Source organism: Triturus cristatus, chromosome 8 (assembly GCF_964204655.1).
Source record: "Triturus cristatus chromosome 8, aTriCri1.1, whole genome shotgun sequence".
Lineage (NCBI taxonomy): Eukaryota > Metazoa > Chordata > Amphibia > Caudata > Salamandridae > Triturus > Triturus cristatus.
This window is the reverse complement of record NC_140591.1, coordinates 327,779,270-327,783,801: the sequence shown is the minus strand read 5'-3', so window position 1 is coordinate 327,783,801 and position 4,532 is coordinate 327,779,270. Positions and strand designations below refer to the sequence as shown.

At 44.3% G+C, this 4,532-nt stretch overlaps 1 long non-coding RNA gene across 1 annotated transcript; it reads right to left on the bottom strand.

Annotated features, from left to right (window-relative positions):
* Positions 1–790: 790 nt before the first annotated feature.
* Positions 791–3,942, bottom strand: LOC146802068 (uncharacterized). Its single transcript, XR_014967358.1, has 3 exons — positions 3,663–3,942; positions 2,111–2,221; positions 791–1,164 (listed from the first exon to the last, which is right to left on the bottom strand). It is a non-coding gene; the product is annotated as an uncharacterized LOC146802068 (long non-coding RNA).
* Between the last annotated feature and the right edge of the window lie 590 nt (positions 3,943–4,532).

Here is a 4,532-nt window from a genome sequence, read left to right as displayed (position 1 = left end):
TTAACAAAGGAACATATACCTCAGCATGAATTGCCGGCATTGATTTGATTTGTTTGTTGTCATTCCTCATATACAGCACTAACTGTTAGACTGTAGGCATAGCCAAGTCGACAAAACTATAGTTTGTAACTCTGTCTAGTAGGCTATCCTCATAATATCCAGCATTCATTTTTTTTGTCAAATATTTGAGCATATAATTGTTGCTCGGTAAATTCTGTGATGTACTTCATTCAACTACTCCTCTAACAGTCTCTCAAAGGCGATTGACTATCTCCTTTTCTTTTTTTGGAAATGCTGCTACCCTGCCAGTGTATACTACTACTATACTACCACCACCACCCCAATCATGGCATGTATGAAAAAGGAAACCATCTTCACCATGCAGCCAGTGCTGTGCCACAGTTGGACATAAACATCAAGCACCGGTAAGAGAGAAGTTTGGGGGAGGCAGAATCAATAATGGACATGTTGTCAATGATGTCAGTTTCAAACACCACTCCAAAGAATGCATAGTAGGACCAGTCAATGAGTGAGGTGTGTCGCATCTATCTGTTTGTGTCTTATACAGTCAGCAAATTATTGAAATCAAACACACGCTATGGGCGGCCATGCACCAGCAAAGAAACAGTGTGATGTAAAACAGTTACCCCACCTACAAAACATTAACAACATTGCATGTAACATAGAAAAATATATTTAATTGACCCTAACAAATAAACTAAACCCACAAAAGCTGACCCACCCCCCTCCCTAACCCCAACGACTGTCCATAGAAATAGAGAACGCCCAAACGAGTGAGGAAACAAACAGGAATTAAAAAAGGGGCAGTGACAGGGACTAACTGGTGGGGCGGGACTGGAGGAGGACACGAATCTGGTCCTCTAAATGGGCGACGCGGCGTCTAAGGCCGCGGCAGTTGCAACCACAGTGGGGGGGGGGCACCGGAGATGGCACGGTGGCGGCGGGCAGCCGCCAGACGGTGGCGCCGTACCGCTGGAGGGCGGTGGCTGGGGCCCGGGGCACTGGAGGAGGCTTCAATTGCTGCTGCACTCTCCTCCTCCTCCTCGGCTAGGACCACCAGCCGCCGGTATTCCTGCTGGATTGCCTCCAGCTTCCGGCGCCGTGCCTTGGCGGCCAACTCCTTCCGGTTGATTTTCGGAGTAGCTGTGTATCAAAAAGAAAAAAACAAGACAATTGTAAAATATAGTCTTAATAAAACAGTAGGACAAGGTAATTATTTATACACATAGTGGCATGGTAGAGTAGCACTATAAAATAAAGCACAGTAGTACATAACATTTTAAATGTCGCCCGTCCTTCTTCCTTCCACCTGTCTTACACTTTTTAGTTGAACAGTGCACCAGGTGCTCTTCTCCATAAAACTTTCAAAGCGGAGTTGAAATCAGATAGATGAGGCCATTGGTTACTCAATACTCTGGCTCCTAGTCCTATACCAATTAAAGGGAATTCTAGTCTTCTAGTTCACTCTTCAAACGTCCCCAAGAACTCATACTTACTTACGACATCGGATAGCGGGCGGACTTTGTCCGCCCGCCATCCGACTGCTAAAAAGGGTGGGGGTCCCGTGGGGACAATTAATTAGGATGATGCGCCCGGCACAGTGACGCTGAAAGCAATGCTAAAATGTTGTGCTGCTTTTCCAAGCACAACATGACGGGCCTCGCACGGAGCCTGTCACGTTTTGCTTTGAAAGTCGGGGGGTACCATAGCATCGGTAGGTACCCTCCATGGGGGCCCCCAAGCATACTCTGCAATGTGTGCATGCCTTTCCGTGGCGGACGGTAATGCCGCCACGCAAAGGCATTCCAAAATGCAGATTATATGGCTGCCGGTGTGGTGAGAGAGACACCACCGCCATATTGAACCCTTTTCCGCCTAGACATGTCTGAATATTTTCTACAGGGATGGCGGGAGGTTTGCCCCTGCTGTGACGGCAGTGAATTCCAGCCAGCCCGGCGGGGGCAATACGCCCACCATCCTAATGGGGCCCTAATTCACAACTTTACAGTATACATATACATACAGTACACCTTTGCAGTGAGTGTGCTGTCAAGTTCAACAATAGTTAAAGATTATGAATCTAACTTACCACCGCCTGCCACTGGTGCTGCCACTCCCCCTCCGTTGCTATCTGCAACTGCCGCATCCTCGCCCTCTGCGTCGCCTTCGCTGGCCCCAGCAATGGTGGTCGGTAGTGCGCCTAGAAAACATTACACATTTATTAGGCAACATATACACCTCCCCCCTATTGATCAGTAGCAAGGTTGAAAAATGAGTTAATACTAACATAAATCACTAGTACAAATCAGGTAGTAGTAGAGTAGACACTAAGTTATATGATCATTGTAGCATTTGCTTGATTAGCCCTAGCCATGCACATGTGACGTTACCTTTACCTTGCAGCTTCTTAAGACACCTTTGAGCCCACATGACCTGCCTCACACTGCTACTGTCTAGTCTACGCGCTGCGTACAGGCGGTCAACAAACATTAACAAGCCACTTTTTTAGGAAGAACTGGTGTACTACTGTTACTGTTAGTCCATATTGCTTATCCATAGATGCTACACTTTTTGGCACGGCTGAGAAATGCTTGCAAGTTGCAATATACTAACGCACACCATTTCCTTTTTTCGCATTACAGACGCAAGATTCGCTTCTACGAACCAGAGCTTCTGAACGATGCACCAACTACCAGTACTAGGTTCTTCTGAGGTGAGGGGTCCCTTCACTCACATCTTCATTTATAAATGTATATAAACTAAATTGCTATGGGATGGTGGTGCTGCCTTCCACTACTTCAGTTATCATGATTTAATTCCCAACTGTATTAGTGTAACAATGTATTTTGTTTTAATGTTATTGATTTGCCGGTTGGTGCTGCTAAGATAACAGTGTACAGACCTTCTCAAATTGAAATAAAAATTTTAAACTTACATAGACTTTGTGGTATTTGGTGTGGAGTGGACTAACTTACACGATTGAGCAAATTAAAGTAAGGGTGTGCATGTGAATTGCTTCCACGACAGAGGTTGGGTGTGTTAATGTTCTGGGTTGTCTACTTGTTGGTTGTCTTGGGGGGAGGGTTCCGAGACCTAATAGGTATGACAAGACAGTACTATAGTCAAGCAGTGGAATTGTGGTGGGTGCGGAATTTCTGATTGAGGTGTGCAAGGAAGGTCCAACCTACCATCACCAACATCCTATTTTCTGGTGCAAATGTATGTGCAAGATCCCTACAACAGTTGTATGTCCTATAGGGTATCATATCAAAATATTAAGAAATCTGGTAGGGCTGTTGCTGTGAATTTTCAAAGCCTAAACATCAACAAGAGTAAAAAGTAGTACAAGACAACGACCCAACGGATTGTACGAGCTACTGGTGAATATGAGTTTTATATTACAACCTTTCACAAAGAGTGGCACTGGGCAAGACTAGCTACTACAGTACAGACAGACAGACTGATAGTATGTAGTAGTACTCAGTCATCATAGCGGAGGCAGGGATAAGCTTTTTGAAACCGTACAGATCGAAGGATAATTGGTGGTAAAAAATAGCATTTGGAAACACACTATAGTTCGGGAGAAATGGGGCAGTAAAAGTTATGGAATAAGAAATATTATTAAAAACAAGAAGACTTACTGGGGCCAGCAGAGGAGCCCTCAGCGGTGTCCTCCTCGTGGTGTTCCTGTCCCGCCGACTGCCCAGTCCCTGCCCGTCTGCCCCTGGGTGCTGATGAACAGGAAAGATATAAGAAAGACAAACATTGATGGATGGTGTCAACTTAAGCAAATACAATTTTTTTCAACAACGGTCAAAAAACACTAATGTAAACAATTGCAATAACTACATTGACCGATCTCATCTGGTCAACATGTAATATCGGGGGATTCGCAGTTCGACTACTTAAGTTACTATTTATCAACAGTAATCCATTCTTCCATTCTGATTCCAGAAAACTAAGTTACAAGTAAGCCTAAGTATTAGTACAACCTACCACCCAACCTAGCCCACCTATTCCAGGCATGCCAATTGTACATTAAGTATGCATTTCGACTGTATTCCTCAACAATGTGTATGATCCAATCATGGAGGACACATTAACATGACTACATTTTTTGTATATACACAATTTTGGTTTGATTGATGCTCATCTGCTACTGCTAAGTAACTGCAAAGCCTACCTCCACTCATTGAACAAACTAGAAAGGTTCTAAAGACTGGCGTACTAGCAGCACGTCACGTAACTGAGTGAGGGGGCATCACGCATACCACTAACCAATTAGAAGCTCATACAAAGTACCTAAACCTATGTATCAATCCGCCCCTATCTATTAGTGACAGGACAAAGTAAGGAGTGGACATGAGTCACTGTAGCATTACGTAACTTAATTTCTCTAAAATAAACTCGTAAAGAATCACGCTAAGCAAGCGCAAACGCAAAGCTGCAAACAAGTAAGATTAGTAGTAGCGCAGAAGAGCACCTGTGTCATAATCACAGAAGACTTTTAA